Source organism: Marmota marmota, unplaced genomic scaffold, assembly GCF_001458135.2.
Source record: "Marmota marmota marmota unplaced genomic scaffold, marMar, whole genome shotgun sequence".
Lineage (NCBI taxonomy): Eukaryota > Metazoa > Chordata > Mammalia > Rodentia > Sciuridae > Marmota > Marmota marmota.
The window spans coordinates 25715927-25734830 of record NW_025999977.1 but is presented as its reverse complement, the minus strand read 5'-3'; positions in this window follow the sequence as shown (position 1 = coordinate 25734830).

Below are 18904 nucleotides of genomic sequence, written 5' to 3'. Positions count from 1 at the left end.
CACTTTGGAGTGACATATTAAGGACTATTTTGAATTCAACCCAATTGAGAAACAACAAAAACAGGAGGAGCTCTTGGACCTGCCTAAAAATAGGACATAGGGGCTGGGGTTGTGGCTCAGTGGTAGAGCACTTGTCTGGCACATGTGAGGCACTGGGTTCCGTCCTCAGCACCACATAAAAATAAATAAATAAAATAAAGATATTGTGTCCATCTACAATAAAAAAAAAAGATTTAAAAAACAAAATGGGACATAAGTTTCTTTTGGGAGGGAAGGGGGTTATTTGGGATTGAACCCAGGAGCACTTATCACTGAGCTACATCCACAGACCTTTTTTTTTTTTTTTTTTTAATTTTTAATTGTGAGACAAGGTCTCACTAAATTGATAAAGCTGGCCTGGAACTTGAGATCCTCTTGACTAAGCCTCCTAAGTAACTGAGATTATAGGCAAGCACCACCCATGCCTAGCATGACATAACTTTCCATTTGTAAAAGTTTCCCGCTCCTCAATACCAGAAAAAAAGAGAATGACTACAGGTAACTCTTACCAAAAACAACTTGAGATGCATAAGAAAAGTTCCTGAACAACCTATCTACCATACTTTTCCTAGTGGCCTTCCCACAATTTACCTATAATTCTTACCACATTTTCCTTTGTCTAGTCACTGCTCTCCAATTTATCACCCTTTGTTAAAGTGGTATATAAGTCTCGGGTCTAATCACTTCTTTGGCTTTTGGCCTCTTTTGTTTTGCTTTTTGTCTTTGTTTTTGGAAGATAGAACCCAGGGACACTTTGCCACTAAGCTATACCCCCATCCTTTTAAATTTATTATTACTATTATTTTATTTTTTGGCACTGGGCATTGAATCCAAAGGCACTCAACCACTGAGCCACATCTCTGGCCCTTTTTATTTTTTATTTTGAGACAGAGTCTTGCTAAGTTGCTTAGGGCCTGGCTAAGTTGCTGAGGCTGGCCTTAAACCCTTGCAGTCCTCTTGCCTAGCCTCCCAAATTGGTGGGATTTCAGGTGTTTGCCACTGCACCCAGCTTGACTTATTTTCTGTGAAGCCTTTGCTCATAAAATAAAATCTGTATGCTTTTTCTCTTTTTAATCTGTCTTTTATCAATTTAATTTGAATGAGAACTAAAAGAATTTTCTTCTCTACATTCACATCAGGTAATGACCAAGAAAAGTCATCTGTAGCTCCAGAACGATCAGGAATGATCTTACTCATAAATGGAATTTATAATTTTACTTAAAGGAGACATGAGGAATAGAAGGTGTTGTGGCTTGAATGTATCCCCCACAGGTCATGTATTGGAAACTTAATCCTCCATTCAACAGTATTTGGAGGTAGGGACTAATGAGATGGTCAGGTCATAAGGGATATGCCTTCACCAGTGGTTAATGTCATTATCATAGGAATATTTGTACCGTTGTGAAAGTGGATTTATTATAAAAGTAAGTTTGGCATATCAAAATCTCTGCGACACTATGAAGGCAGTTCTAAGAGGAAAGTTCATTGTACTGAGCTCATTTATTAAAATAATAGAAAAGAGCAAAATAAATAACCTAACATTATGTCTCAAAGCCCTAGAAAAAGATGAACAGATCAATACCAAAAGCAGTAGAAGACAGGAAATAATTCAACTCAGAGCTGAAATCAATGAAACTGAAACAAAAGAACAATTCAAAAAATTAATAAAACAAAAAGAAGCTGGTTCTTTGAAAAAAATAAACAAAATTGATAAACCCTAAATGAAAAGAGAGAAAATTCAAATTACTAAAATTTGTGATGAAAAAGGAAATATCATGATGGACACTACTAAATTCAGACAATAATCAGAAACTATTTTGAAAATTTATACTCCAATAAAATACAAAATCTTGAAGATACTAATAAATTTCTAGAGACATAGGACCTACCTAAACTGAATCAGGAGGACATGCACAATTTAAACAGATCAATGTCAAGCACTGAAATAGACAACATCAAAAGCATTTCAACAACAACAACAAAAAAGCCCAGGACCAAAGGGATTCTCAGTCACATTCTACATGACCTTCAAAGAAGAATTAACACCAATATTCCTCAAATTATTTCATGAAATAGAAAAGAATGGAACCCTTCTAAATTCATTCTATGAAGCTAACGTCACACTGAAACCAAAATCAAAGACACATCAAGGAAAGAAAACTTCAGACCAATATCCATGATGAACATAGATACAAAAATTCTCAATAAAATTCTGGCAAATCACATATAAAACATATTAAAAAGGCAGTGCACCACACTCAAATGAGGTTCATTCCAGGGATACAAGTTTGGTTCAACATACAGAAACCAATAATTGTAATTTATCACATCAACACTTAAAGACAAGACTCATATGATTATCTCAATATATGCAGAAAAAGAATTTGACAAAATACAACATTTCTCCATGTTCAAAACACTAAAAAAAAAACTAGGGATAGTAAAAAATATACCTCAATATTATAAAAGCCATATATGCTAAACCAAAGGCCAACATCATTCTAAATGGAGAAAAAGTGAAAGCACTCCCTGTAAAAACAGGGACAAGAATGCCCTCTTCCACCACTTCTATTCCACATAGTCCTTGAAATTCTAGCCAGACAGAAGAAAGAAGCTTATGCAGTTCATGGTCCAAGAGCATCAAGCTAGCATTTTGTAAGGGTCTTTGTGCTGCATCATTCCAAACCAACTTTAAAAAAAATTATTTTCATTTGTTCTAATTAGTTATACATGATAATAGAAATGTACTTTGACATATTATACATATAAGGGGTATAACTTCTCATCCTTCTGGTTGTACATGATATAGAATTGCATTGGTCGACAAGGCATAGTTGAAAGAGCTCATCAAACTATTAAAATGTACTTATTAAAGCAAAAAGAGGGAATTGGGAAGGGGTATATATATTCCCCAAAGATAAACTTAAAATAACCCTTTTTACTCTAAACTTTTTAAATTTGGATTCATCAGGGCTTAGTGCTGCGGAAAGGCATATGTGTCCAAAAAATGTACATAAGCCCAAGGTACTTTGGAAGGATATTCTAACAGGACAATGGAAAGGTCCTGACCCAGTGATTGTCTGGAGTCGGGGGTCTATTTGTGTGTTTCCACAGGGAGAACAGCAGCCGATTTGGATTCCAGAGAGATTAACTAAAGCGATTTCTACAGACCAATAAGAAGATGATTTGGCTCAAATCCATAACAGCTGATATCCAAAACTCCAGTTTGACTATCCTTACATCTGCGACAGAACCAGGATGCTTTTTTCAATATCTATTTTATTATTACCCTTTCCCATATCATGAAGTTCTATTTTGTTTTTTGAGCTCATACAGACCTAGGTTAATGTTTTGCTGATCAGTTCTATTTTTTGACTATAGAGTTTTTAAACATTGCAATGGAGATTTCACCTGTAGAAAGTTATAAGGCCTTTACTATTATGTTATGTGTTGTATGTATTATGTGTGCACACTTGTGTTTTATGTTGTATGTTTGTATGTACGTATGTCCATATATCATATATGATGAGCGCTGATGAAAAAATGGATCCAAAATGTATATATTTTTTATTCACGTGATTTAAATGGTTTAATTTAAATTGAGTAAACAGCTGTTGAGGATTGTTTTAAAATGTGAACAAAAAAGGAGGTTAACAGATCTGTTTGTTTACTTTCACCTTTCCTTTTCATTATATTTAATAATTCTGTTCAAGATAATGTAAATTGTTAAGAAAATTGTTTTCTTTTAGTGCCTTCTGGAATGTTACATAATTTTTTCTTTAGCCATTATTGCCAGAATTCCTATCTTCATCCCAGTGCTGGTGAAGACAAAGATAATACCAATCTACAGCTTTTGCAATAGCCATCACTGAACTGCTTGCAGAACTTCCCTAGACTATGTATCACTTGTATGCATTGTGAACTCACTTTTATGCATTGTGAACTATCTGTTGGTGCAGCGACTTGTGGTAGTGTTGGGGTATTTTTGCTGATGGTGTCATTGGTGGTACAATTTTTCCAAAAGGAGCCGTCAATTGGCTTGGTGTATCTTCCTCCCTTCTGCTTGTCATGGTCGTTTAGCTAAAATTTGGGGGCCAACAGAGGTGAGGCAAAGAACCTCACCCCCTGCTGGTACAAAGACCTATCCACAGGTGTGGCTGTATGCTGAACCGGTAGTCAATAACGGGTAAGATCCAATTGCAATGGTACCAACCTAAGACAGGAGGCTAATGCCTTGAGGTCAACTCATCCGATTACGGGTAAGGACCATATGTACTATTGGACAACCTAAGGCAGGCACGGTCCCTAAGCCATATGCTTGTTGTTTAAACAGAGAGGGGGAGATGTTGAGAGCCACAGCCGAAGGGGCCCCAGCAAACTTCCAGCTGCCAGCAAACTTCCAGCTGCCAGCTGATGATTGGCTCACAGCGGCCCCCATAACTTCTAGCTGCCAACTGATTGGCTCCTCTGCGGTGATGCTCATTGGGCTGTTTCCCCGCCCTTTCAGACCACGGAGCTGCTCATTGGGGGACTTTTTTTGGCTCCGCCCATGCGACCCAGCCAATTGGCCTCAAGAGCAGGAGGAGTGGGGGAGGTGGAGAGGCTTGTGGGAAGCCCGTGGTGGCAGTTGGGCTCTGAAGGTTTTCCTGAAGAGCTGTGTGGTTTGGTGTGTGTGGTTTTAAAAATAAAGTTCGTTTCTTTTGACAAGTGGCTCCTGAATTGTGCCCAGCCAGACTGCGGCATTAAATGTAATTCTATATCATGTACAACCAGAAGGATGAGAAGTTATACCCCTTATATGTATAATATGTCAAAGTACATTTCTATTATCATGTATAACTAATTAGAACAAATGAAAATAACTTTTTTTTTTTAAGTTGGTTTGGCTCTTTTGCTTACTCTACCTTGCCCCTTCTACCTTCCATCATGGAATGATGCAGCACAAATACCCTTACAAAGTGCCAGCTTGATGCTCTTGGACCATGAACTGCATAAGCTTCTTTTCTTTATAAATTACCCAGTTGTGGTATTATGTTACTACAACACAAAACAGACTTAAGACGGAAGCCTATCTTCTCTCCAAAGCATCTCCCTCCAAATTTTTGGTTATCAATAGGGAAATGCTTTAAGCTTACTATCTTCTAGGAACACCTTACTATAACAATATACACTTAAAAAATCACTCTTTTATGGCCACCATATGTTAGGTGCTGAAGATACAAAGATGAATGAAACTGGGTGGCTTAATAAAAGTTTCATTTAGCTCCTGACTCATCAGATCCCAGTGGTGCTGTGAGGAAAAGGGTAAGTAGGAGGTTGAGGAGGTGGGAGGAGGCAGGTCCTCTATGGCCCTATAAGGCAGAGTCAGCTCTGGTCAGCCAGGGAGCAGGCCTGGGAGAAGGAGCAACTTGAAGGAGAAGAGCTCTGCAGGCTTTGAAGAGAGGGACTCTGAGAGTTGGGGCTCTGAGAGTTGCAGAAAATATCTTCATTCTCACAAAATGTGGCCGAGGGCCCCCTTGGAAGTGCTGCCTCTTACTTTGGGTCTTTAACAAAACAGAAATCTGGGCATAGTGGTGCACACTTGTGATCCCAGCAACTCTGGAGGCTAAGGCAGGAGGATGGCAAGGTCAAGGTCAACCTGGGCAACTTAGTGAACCCTGTCTCAATATAAAAAATAAAAAGGGTTGGGGATGTAGCTCAGTGGTAGAGCACAAGGACCAAGGTTTTGGTAACAGGAGGACCAAGTGAACAAAAGAGAGGCAGCTGAAATTTGTCTTGGGCAGGCAGTCTCTGTTTTCCTTTAAGGTGATTCTATTTCCTTCAGAATTGCTGGATTTACTTCAAGTTCCCCTACTTCTTGTCATATGTGGACTCTTCATCCCTGCTAATGTTTTTAGTTGATAGCAAAAAGTTAAGGAAGACCTCATAGATAAGTGCTTAAAGTGAATTCTCAGCTAGTAATATTTGCATTTTGACACAGGACGCTGGGAAGCTCTTAAAATTGCTCAAATGCTAAAATCGCACATTCTCAAACCAGCTTCTGTGTAGAAGATACAATACAGTGGCAGAGTNGTATATATTCTGTGTGTGTGTGTGTGTGTGTGTGTATGAATGCATATGTACCTGGAATGAAACCCAGGGCCTTGAACACACCAGGCAAGCATTCTACCACTGAGCTTCATCCCTAGAATTAACATTAAATATAAATAAATGGAGGGGGAAATAATGTACAAAATAGTTCTGAGACTATTGGCTGATATTTAAATATTTATTTATTTATTTTTTAGTTATCGGCGGGCACAACATCTTTGTTTGTATGTGGTGCTGAGGATCGAACCCGGGCCGCACGCATGCCAGGCAAGCGTGCTACCGCTTGAGCCACATCCCCAGCCCTATTGGCTGATATTTAATGCTAGAATAGTGGTAAGGGTAAAGAAAGACTTTCTCCCTATTGAAAATAAGGGAAGAAACTTTCCATTTCTGCCCCATTTCCTTCAGGGTTTCTTTCTCTGTCCTTTTCAAAAGGATATAAATCTTTTTAATGCATAAATAAACCTCTGGTCAGTCTCACAACTCAGGAATGTTTCCCCAAGGACCCGGGAGCCATCTATTTGAAATGTAATCATTAAGAAAGATAAAACTTCACCCTGCCCCACCCTTCTCTCCCTTTGCCTGGGAGTTGATGAGGCCTGTCTGCTTTGTCACCTGACTCCAAATTGCAAAACCTAGTTCAGTTTGCTTGGTTGTAGCCACGTAGCTATAAAAAAGGTCAGATTCTTTTCTGTCTTTGCAAACCCTTTATTGGGTCATCTATATTGTGCATCACATTCTGATTTCATGCTTATTCAATTAAAGAATTGTATTCCCTCTCCCACCTATGTGGAGAAGTTTTCTGGGTTGGAAGGAGATTTTGTTTTCTTTTCTTAGGTTGATAGTGAGATTGAACTCAGGGATGCTCTATCACTGAGCTATATCCCCAGCCTTTTTTATTATATTTTGAGACTGGGTCTTGCTAAATTGCCCAAGCTGGCCTTGAACTTGTGATCCATCTGCCTCAGTCTCCCAAATTGCTGGGATTATAGACGTGCACCACTGTGCCATGTTTCTTTGATTCTTTTTGTGTACAAATATTTTCATATGTTTTTGGGATGTTTGTACTTATTCATGATATGCCTTTGTCTTCTGCTTTCCTCTCCTCTGTGATTTATTTATCTATTTCTTATTCATTTGTAGGATTCTTTTCTTTCTTTTTTTTTAGAGAGAGAGAGGGAGAGAGAGAATTTTTATTATTTATTTTTTAGTTTTGGCGGACACAACATCTTTATTTGTATGTGGTGCTGAGGATTGAATCCAGGCCGCAAGCATGCCAGGCGAGCACACTACCACTTGAGCCACATCTCCAGCCCTCATTTGTAGGATTCTTGATATAGAACATCACTGTTGTTTGCTCTGTGCTTTAGCTCTGTTTATGAGAATCATTAGTGCCCGAGTTTGTACTTGCTCTCATCTCCATAACTTTGCAATCTGCTTCTGTTTTCTATTCAGCTCTGTCCTCCAGTCTGGTTTTCTGACCTTCCTTAGGACTATCTGGGGCACTCCTTATGTGAATTTCTACTTTGTTGTTGTTGTTAGTGCTGGTGATTAAAGTCAGGGGTGCTCTACCTCTGAGCTACATCATCAGCCCTTTTATTTTTTATTTTGAGACAAAGTCTCAAACTGGGAAACTTGCCAAGTTTCCCAGGCTGGCCTCAAATTGCCTCAGCCTCCAAAATTGCTGGGATTATAGGCTTGCACAACTGCATCCAGTATACCTTTTTTTTTTTAAACCTAGGACCTCCAACTAGAACTCTACCTCTGAACTATACCACCCCCACCTGCCAAGACAAATAAAAATCTTTTTATTTTTAATTTGTTCTTTTTAGTTATACATGATAGTAGAATGTGTTATATTCAAAATCAGGACCCCTAAAAGACCACCAGAGACCAAGATCATGTAAGCAGCAAAGAGGTGTTTATTGTGAGCTAGCTCGGTCCTCTGCATGCACACAGCACCTGGTGACACTGAAAGGCCCCGAGCCCAGGGTTTGCAGCAGTTTTATACATTCTTTGGGGAAGGCAGGGACTTCACATACATCATAGCATCTCTTAGCAAATCATCACACACCGAGGGGAAAATCATAAAACAACTCTAAAACATGATTAGCACATTCACTGGCGGGAACAAGTTGGGTAGGGGTGATTGATTAGTACAAGAGGGGGATTCGTTTGAACTGATTGGTTTAGGCCATGAGGGGAGTACATGCTGAACTACATGGTTTCCCAACATGTTATCAACCACCATAAACTCCTGGGAGGGTCATCTGGCATCCCAGGTATTTTCCCTGTCTCATGCTGATTGGTGGTTGCTAGGGGGTTGCGATGGGTCCTCACCTAGCCTGACTGAGTCAGGGACACCTGGCTTCTCAGATCTCTCCTGTTATTTGTAGATAAACAACTCAGCAGTGTGGGTATGTGCCTAGGAGTACTCTGTGGGTCTTTCCAAGGACAAGGGTCACGCCCCCTTCCTTGGACAGGCTTTGCTTTGAGGTAGAGGCTGGTTTCTCAAATGCATTTTTTAAAAAATGTGTATTTATTTATTTTTTTTAGTTTTAGGTGGACACAATATCTTTATTTTATTTTTATGTGGTGCTGAGGATCGAACCCAGTGCCTCACGCATACCAGGCAAGCATGCCACCACTTGAGCCACACCCCGAGCCCCTCAAATGCATTTTGACATCTTATACATACATGGAATATAACTTCCCATCCTTGTCACTATGACAGCCTTTTTTTCCAGTTTTTAAAATTTGTTCTAATTATACATGACAGTAGAATGCACTTTGATACATCATACATAAAATGAGGTATAATTTCTCATTTTTTTGGTTGTACATGAAATTAGAATCATACTCATTGTATAGACATATAGGTAAATAAAAATATTAACTGAAAAATACCACAACAGAGTGCTAGCCTAAGAAGATTAGAGAAATGTGGAAAAGCCATTCATTTATTAATTTGACAAATATGAATTGAGACTCAGCTCAAAAAAGATGCTGAGGAGTTAAGAAACTACTTTCTCAGCTCCAGAATCATACCTCAACAATAATCTGGGGAACTGAGATCCAGAAACTGATGATCCCACAAACACAGCATCTATGATTTAGAGCATCAGAAAGCTGCCTTCAGAGCCTGAAATAGATTCTGGGTCCATATTCAATGAATAAAATAGATGAAGATCTTATGAAACTTAATTTGTAATGAAGGAGCAAGACAGACACTAAACAGAAAAGAAAAAGTTTGTACTCGTTTGCTAGGCCCGCCATTATAATGTACTATGAACTGGATAGCTTAAACAGAAACGTCTCACAATTTTTGCAGGGTACGAATCCAAAATCAAGGTTATAACAGGGCTGGTTCCTTCTGAGGAGTGTGAGGGAAGGATCCGGTTTAGGCTGTCTCCTTGACTTTTAGATACTGTCTTCTCCCTTTACCCTTGAGCTACATCCCTAGTCCATTTTTTACTTTTTATTTTTTGAGACAGGGTCTTGCTAAGTGGCTGAGATACCTACTAAATTGCTGAGATGACCTCTAATTTGGAATCCTTCTTCCTTGGCCACTGAAGTCACCTTGATTATAAGCACAAACTACCACACCCAGAAAATTTCTCCTCTTTTTTTTTTTTTTTTTTTTGGTACTGGGGATTGAACCCAGGGGCACTTAACCACTGAGCTACAACCCCCAGCCCTTTTAAAAATATTTTTATTAGAGACAGGGCCTCGCTAAATTGCTGAGGCTGGCTTTGAACTTGCGATTCTTCTGCCTCAGCCTCCTGAACCACTGGGATTACAGGAGTGTACCACCACTGCCTGCAAATTTCCCCTTCTTATAAGGCACCATCGTATTGGAATTGGGCATGAAGTTGTTTTAACTTAACTACCTCTGTAAAGATTCTATCTCAAAATAAGATCATATTCTGAGGTATATGGAATATAGGGAGTAACAGAAGGAAGTATGACTGATATGTGGGTTAGGGCCCTGTAGTGGGAAGGCTTAAATGCTACATGGAGGGATTTGTGCATGGCTCTATAATGAACCACTAAAAGTTTATGATATATGCAAGTAACATGATCAGAAAAAAAAATTCAAGAAGATTAAATCAATAGAATGTCTGGATTGGTTGTAGGACCCCTTATAGACAAAAAGCTCTTTCTAAAAGAAAGCCATTTAGCTGAGGGTGTAGCTCAGTGGTAGAGCACTTGGCTACCGGCGCAAGGCCCTGGGTTCTATCCCAGGACAATAAACTGTGGTAATCATTTGAGTTAGAGCTGTAGTTCTCAACTGGGGATCATTTTGCTTCTCAGGGGACATTTGGTAATGTCTGGAGACATACTTGATTTTCACAACAGTGGAGGATGCCACTAAAAAGTAGGTATGGGACAGGGATGCTGCTCAAAATCATCCAGTGCACAGGACACAGCCCCACTCCCAAAGGGCTATGCTGCCCAAAATGTAGCTTACTTTAGCAATCCTGGGTTAGAGATAATTAGAATAAATAATAAACCGGACAGGTGGTGCATACCTATAATCCCAGCAGCTCAGGATGCTAAGGCAGGAAGATCTCAAAGCCAGCCTCAGCAACTCAGGGAGGCCCTAAGCAACTTAGCGAGACCCTGTCTCTAAATAAAATACAGAAGGGCTGGGGATGTGGTTCAGTGAACCCAGCACCCCTGGGTTCAATCCCTGGTACAAAAAAAAAGGAGAAGAGGAAGAACAAGAAGAAATAACAAGAAGGGAAAAAATCATCAGACCTGAGCTCCACTGTGAAAGTAGAACACATGGAATTGTGAAAACATATAGGCAAAGGAGAACTCAGGAGTCCAACAGAGCCATTAGGAGGGGGAGAGCAGATGCTGGAGAAGATGGTGGTGTCAATGAATTCATTCTGAATGTGAGATGTCAATTGGATCCCTTAGTGCAGTTCCAGAGGCAGCTGGAAAAAAATGTGTTTGTGGAAACTCACAAGAGAAATACCCCAGAAGCATTTCATCGGTTAAAAAAGGGGGAGCAGAAGAGAGTGCAGTAAGAGCAGAGAGGGAAGAAGAAGTTTGAGAGCCTGGGAGAGAAATGCAAAGGTCTACTTAGAAAAACATATATTATTATTTTTCAGAATATTTCTCCAATTTAGCAATCCACCAATTAATTAGACTACCTGGAAGTGAGTCTTTTCTAAACTCTAATTAAATCCATGTCAATGAGCCTCTTGTTGTTTTTAAATCATTGTTTTATTCAATCCTCAAATCCTCTTACAAATCTCCAACACATTCTGAAGCTTCCTTAGCACAGTGTTTGTAAACATTCTTTTTCTCTCATTCTGTGGCTGTCTTCAGCATTTAAGAACTATCTAGAAATTGTTGTCAAGGTCAGCCCTCTGCAAAATCAGGAAGTAGGTTATTTGATTTCAGAGCATCTTAAGCCTGCGGCATTTCTCCTCTCCACAGAGGAAAGGAGGGTGTGCAAGGGAGTTTTGATCTTGGCTCTATCACTACTAAGCTGTGTGACCTTCGGTAATTTTCTTTCCCTTGTTTTTAAAACTTTTTATTGGATTTGGGCTGAGTGTTTAGCTCAGTGATAGAGTGCTTGCCTTAAGGCACTGGGTTCCATCTCTAGCAGCACACACACAAACTGTATTATGCCACACCTACAAGAACTATAGTCAGAGACTAAATAAACATTTAACATGCTATTTAACATTTAATAGGTCTGTGCTTGCCCACGAATAATTCGTAATTGCAGAATAATTCATAATCCACAAATGCAGTATAAATTCCTAGGCACAATTCAGAAGCATTACAGATTAAAAAAAAAAATTCTGAAGTTTCTTTTTCTTTAGTTCTTTGGTTTGTTGGTGTTTGTTTGTGGTACTGTAGATGAACTCAGGGCTTGTGCATGCCAGACAAATGCTGTATAACTCAGTTACATCCCCAGGCTCATTATTTCCTAAAATCTTTATTTTGAAAGATATAAAACCTTATACAAATTTGGGGAAAAAAAATAATACAATGAACCACATACCCTTCACCTAGACTTACCTGTTGCTTTAAATAGCTTTTTCACTGCTGTGACTAAAACACCTAACAAGAACAATTTTAAGGAGGAAAAGTTTGGGGGCTCATGGTTTCAGAGGTCTCAGTCCATAGACAGCCAGCTTCATTCCTCAGGGATTGAGGTGAGGCAGAACATCATGAAGGAAGAGTGTAGCAGAGAGAAGCAGCTCATAGGCTGATCAGACAGCAGAGAGACTAAGCTCAGCTCACCAAATACATACCCCAAAGCACACCTGCCAATGCCCACCTTCTCCAGCCACACTCTACCTGCCTTCAGTTACCACTCCGTTCATTTGTATCAGTGGATTAATGCACTGATTAGGGTCAGGTTTCATAACACAGTCATTGCTCCTCTAAACCTTCTTGCATTGTTTCACACATGAGCTTTTTTGGGGACACTTACATTCAAATCATAACACTTGTTGTTAGTTCTACAACTTTTTGTTTCCTGTCTGCATTTATCTTTTCTCTTTTACTAAATTACTTAAAATGTCAATTATAGGTATCACCAATGTTATCTTTAAATATTTGAATGTATCTCCTAAGGAACAAAGACATTCCACTATATAACCAAATATTAACATCTCACACAAGAAATTTAAAATTGAGAAAGTAGTATTATCTAGTATGTATTTTTTTTTGGTATTATACCTCAAATGACCTTTAAAACTGTTTCCCGTGCCTCAGCCTAGGTTTTAATCAAAGTTTGTGTCTTTCTAATCTTTCATTTAGAAGTGCCCCCCCTTGTTTTTTGTTTTTGACAACACTAATATTTTGGAAGCTTACATTATATTGTAGAATGTCCCACTACCTAGATTTGTCTGATTGTTTCTCTCTGATTACTTTCAGGTTAAATACTTACATATACTAAACAGATACAAAATCTTGAAGGAGGTTTTTATGAGCCAGGCTGAAAGTCCTGCCTGTCACTTAGGCCCACATTCCACATGTCAGAACCACCCCTTATCTGTAGGCAGGCTAGGAAATAAGGCCTGGGAACAACGTGACACAGCTTTTGCCGAGTAGCCAATCATTCTCTCCCACAGAGGCTGTAAGAGGTTTGATAAAGCCCATTTGGGGCCACCTGTTTGTACCCTGAGTGCCCTGAGTGACTAGATGGTAGCGAAGCTGCGGTCTCTCAACACCCCCAGCCTAAGGTTCTCTGTTGTCTTTGGCTGTGTTGGTTCCACTCTGTAAACATTCACTCATACTGAGTGTATGTTGAGGAGTGCTACAGTTCACAGTGGCCCACACACCTCTGCAGGATTACTTCAATAACTTAGAAGTGTTCTTGGCAGCTTGAGGTGCGGTTCAGCAGTAGAACCCTTGCCTAGCATGTGCGACAACCAGGGTTTGATTCCCAACACTCCCAAAATAAATAAATAAATCAACAAACAAACAAATAATAATGAAAAAAAAAAAAAAAAGAAGAAGAAAGAAAAAAAGAAGCATCCCCATATTCCCACTACTTTTTTTAATGCTCCTTTTCAAATGTTACAGCTTGTTGAAGAAGATGAGCTCAGCAATGTGCAAGTATGAAAGTAACCTTATTCATCATCAGCAGTTTCAGGTAAACCTCCCTGTTCATGTGAAAACTCAGACCTTATATCCAGTTACTCCCAGATAACCAAAAGTCCCCTGGATTCTTTCAAATAAGAAGGGCTCTAGTCCAGATTTCCTGAAACAAATGAACTTCGGAGGAAAGTGATAAAGGTTTGATGAGTAGCCAAAAAGTTGCAAGAGGTCTAGTAAACTCTCACTTGGGGTTTCACCTGCCATGTTTTCTGTTTTCGTTTCGGAGCTGGGGCTTCAACCCTGGGCATCACACATGTTAGGCAAGTGCTCTTCCAGTGAACTATACCCCCAGCCCCTTCATATTCAAGGTTATAAAAAAAAGTTTTGAAATGTCTTACTGACTGGTATGTTCCAAGGAAAACTACTGAGGTCTAAAATGAAGTGAAAACAGGACTCCTGAGAGGTAAAATGAGCACCAGAGATGGCTTAGCCCTAAGATTTCTGAAGATCTCTTAGCAACATTGATTTTCCACTTCAGTGGTTACAGAGTTTGGGGAACAGGAAACAATACATAGGGCCTACCCAAGCAGAAAGTGTACTAGAGGAGCCCTATAAAGTTGGAACCTCCCCCTCCACTGCCAAAGATCCAAAGAGAAATAAACTTATCACTCAGAATTGGACAGCAGGAAATCTTTCTGTTTTGAACTTGAAACTGAGTAAGGAGAATAAAATGGAAAAATCTCCCCGGAGCATTTGTTACTACAAACTAGCCTCCAGGTTGATATTTGTTCCAAAAGCATGCTCCTTGTGAGATTTGAAGCCTCAAATGATCACATAATTCAAAGTAGTCCCAAGTTGGTAGTTCCCCTAGGCAAAACAGGCAAGAGGACTGCAGTTTCAACCTGGATCTCAAAGAAACCCCACAGACAAAATGCCAAAGCCAATGATTCAGCTCACAGTATTAAAAAAAAAAAAATCTAACAACACATGGAAATAAGGCACTCAGGGCAAGAACTAGCAGAAACAAAACAATGGAATCAGATCTTCAAAGATTTTAGATATTGCAATTGTCAGACCCAACTATAAAATTACTTTGTTTAGGGCTAGAGATGTAGCTCAGCAGTACAGCTACATGCTAGCATATGCAGAACCCTTGGTTTGATCTCCAACACCTCAAAAACAAACAAAAAATTCCAAACTGTGTATCTATACTCTGTGTGCACATGTGTATGGACATTATTGGGAATTGAACCAGATCCCCATGTTTGTTAAGCAAGCATTCTACCAAGGAGCTATAACCACAACTTTTCTTTTCTTTTTTCTTTTTTTTTTTTTTTTTTTTAATTTTGAGACAGAATCTTACTCAATTGCCCAGGTTGGTCAGGAACTTGCTGTCCTCCTGCCTCAGCCTCCTGAGTAGCTGGGATTACAGGTGTGTGTCACTGCAATTCTGTATATTTAATATACTTAGAGAAATTAAAAACAGGTTTGAAAATGTGAGCAATGAATGAAAGACTATAAAGAAGGTTTAAAATATAACAAAGAGCCAAACATTATTTCTAGAGATTAAAAAACAATTTTAATGATTAGAATTGAAAACTCAATAGATGGATCAAGCATCATAACAGAACAGCAGAGGAGAGAATTTGCAGAGGGGTCCAGTCCAGGCTTATAATCACATTACTCCAGTCTTGTAGAAATTCCAAATGCGTGCAAAGCTAAGCCTTCTCTCTTCCCAGCCCAGGCCTGCTTCAGGCCTTGGAGCCTGAGCTGGGGGAGGCATCCTCCTCCTGCACACTCCTCCCCCAGGCCTCCCACTAGGCCTCCCACTAGGCCTTCCACTAGGCCTTCCCCTAGGCCTCCCGCTTGCTGATAGCTGTTTCCGACCTCTCCACCCGGTGCCAGGGGGAAAGAGAAACTGTCTTGTATGCCTGGTACAGCGTCATCTGGCATCGGTGCCCTCTGGGTATGGAGAACGTCCAAAGCTGTTTTTTTTTTTTTTTCTCCCTAGATTTTTTTCTCCTGAGTTTTCCTTCTCCTTTATACCCTTACTGCAGCTCCCCATATAGACAACACTTATGCTTGTCAGCTTTTTATGATTCTTATCCCAGCTTCTGGTGGTTCTTTTCAGATAATCTTAGGCTAGTACTTTGTGTGGACTCCCCTTTGTTCCCTGGGACATAGTCTCCTTTGCCCACTGTAAGTGAAAGTTCATTTGATTCCAAGATGACTGACTTCCACACCAGAAACTTCTGCCATATACACTTGGAGAGAATCAGAACTTAGTCCTTCCTAATTCAGCTCTAGGGGTCAAATTTGGGGGGGGCGGGTACTGGCTTTCCTTCCCCCATGTGAATGTTAGGGGGAGGAAAAAAAGCACTTTCCAGAGAAATCTTCAGTCTCTCAGTCTTTTCTGCTGCAACATCCTTTTACTTTCAAGGTCAATGTTGGGGAATTTTTTTTTTTTTTTAGTGCTGGGCATTGAACCCAGGGCTTTGGACATGCTAGGCAAGCACTCTAGCATAGAGCTATATCCCCAGTCCCAATTTGGGGTTCTTGAAAGCCAAAAGTGTTTACATGCTCTTAGCACGTCTGGAATGATTGGGAATACCTATTGTATTGTATTGGTTTCAGATATTTATTTATTGGTACCAGGGACCAAACCCAGGGGCACTTTACCACTGAGTCACATCCCTAGCCTTTTAAAATTTTTATTTTGAGATAGGGTCTTGCTAAATTACTGAGGTTGGTCTTGAAAGTGTGATCTTCAGCCCCCCAGAGTTACTGGGATCACAGACATGTGCCTCTGCATCCAAGTTGGTTTCAGTTTTTGAGGTCAAAACAGACTAGTGCCATCTGAGTATCTTGTTTCATTGATTTTATCCTAAATAATTGAAATAACTGTCTTTAAAAGAAGCAGAAAGAACCAACATGGTGGTGCACACCTGTAATCCCAGCGACTGGAGAGGCTGAGGCAGTTGAATCACAAGTTTGAGGCCTGCCCCAGCAATTTACCGACACCCTTAGCAATTTAGCAGACCTTGATTCAAAAGAAAAAATAAATAGAGCTGGGGATGTTGCTCTGTAGTTAAGTGCTCCTGGGTTCAATTTCCGGTACAAAAAAAAAAGAAGAAGAAGCAGTAGCAGCAGTAGCAGAAAGTCCAGGGGAATGGCATATGCTTATAATCCCAGCCACTTTGGAGGCTGAGGCAAATTCCAGGTCAGCCTGGGCAGCTTAGTGAGACCTTCAGCGACTTAGCAAGATCCTGTCTCAAAAATAAAAGTAAATTAAAAGAACTGGGGGGCTGGGGTTGTAGCTTAGTGGCACAATACTTGTCTAGCATGTGTGAGGCACTGGGTTCAATCCTTAGCACTACATTAAAATAAATAAAATAAAGGCATTCTGTACATCTACAACTACAAAAAAAAAAAAAAGAAGAAGTGGGAATGCAGCTTAGATGTAGAACGTCCCTAGGTTTGATCCCTAGTACCCAGCCCTCCCCCAAAAATAAAAGAAGCAGAAAAATGCAAACAAGTTATTACCGTTTCTTTCATGTCAAAAATTCAAGGCTTAAAATGGAAAATGTAAACCACAAAGGGGAAGAAGATACAATGCATATTATGAAGGGCTTATGTTTGGGCTGAGGCTGTAGTTCAATGGTAGAGCGCTTGCTCTGCACATGTTAGGCACTGGGTTTGATCCTCAGCACCACATAAAAATAAATAAATAAATATATTGTGTCCATTTAAAAAATAAAGAAGAAATAAATAAGTAAAGGGCTTATGTTCAGAATACATGGGAATTCCTACAAACCAACAGAAAAATGGCCAAAATCTTGAACAGGCTTCTCATAAAAGAAGAAAAATTATAATTGGGCTGGGGTTGTAGCTCAATGATAGAGCACTTGCCTAACATGTGCAAGGCCCTGGGTTCTACTGCCAGCCCCCCAGCACCACAAAAAAATAAAATAAAATAGTGTTCAGTTGACGCTCATTAGTTATCAGGGAAAAGCAAATTAAAACCACAATACGATATCTATTACATACTCACCAGAATAGCTAAAATTATAAACAGAAAGCACCAAATGCTGATGGAATTATGGAGCAGCTGGAGTTTTCTATATCAATGGGGTAACCATGTTGGAAAACTGCCTAGCAGTGGCCATTAAATTTGATCTTTTGAGCTGGGAGCATATGTCAGTGGCAGAACACTTGCTTAGCACGTGCAAGACTCTGGGTTCCATCCCCAGCACTGCAAAAGCAACAAACATACAACAAAACAAAACAAAAATCCCCTGAACTTTTGACCCAGCAGTTTCATTCCTGGGGTATTTATTCAGTAGAATGTATCTGTGGTACACTAAAAGATATATTCATGAAGGCACATAGAAATATCATTCATTGTAGCCCCAAACAGAAAATAATCCAAATATCTATACATAATAGCCTGGAGACACAAATTATGGTATATTCATAAAAAGGAATGGTGTGTATAAGAGATATGAATATACTACTGTTATACACAACAATGGGGAGGAATCTTATATGAATAAAAGAATTTGAACACGACATGTCCACATTGTTTGATTCTAATCATAAAGTTTGAAAATAGAGAACTGGGGATGTAGTTCAGTGGTAAAGCACTTGCCCAGCATGTGAGAGGCCCTGGGTTCAATTTCCAGCACTGAGGTAAAAAAAAAAAAGTTTGATAACAGGCAAATCTATGGTATTAAACATTTAAAAAGTACTTTCCTTTGGATAAGAGTTAGGGAATGACACTAAATAAATCACTGGATCTCTTTGAGCCTCAGTTTCTTCATCTATGAAACAGAAATGATGTTGCAATACTTCCTTAGAGAATTATTATGAAGGTCATATGAAAGAATATGTATAAACATGCTTTGAAAAGAGTAACAAACATCCATTATAATAAATAAATATATTAAATGGCAAAAAATTCCAAAGCCAAATTTCTTTTATGAAATTATTGTCTTTCAAGAAATTATCCACCTTCCAACTGAGAGGCAGGAAATGGAGGACTCTCATACTATTTAATGCTAGTGAGTCATCAACAGATGTACTATATAGTCACATAGACATGAGTCTACAAGACAAATTTAGAAATTTTCATGGCAATGAAATATTGGCATCTTAATGTGACTTGTTTCAATGGGCAAGTATAGGAAGGCTCTCTTACTTTTAA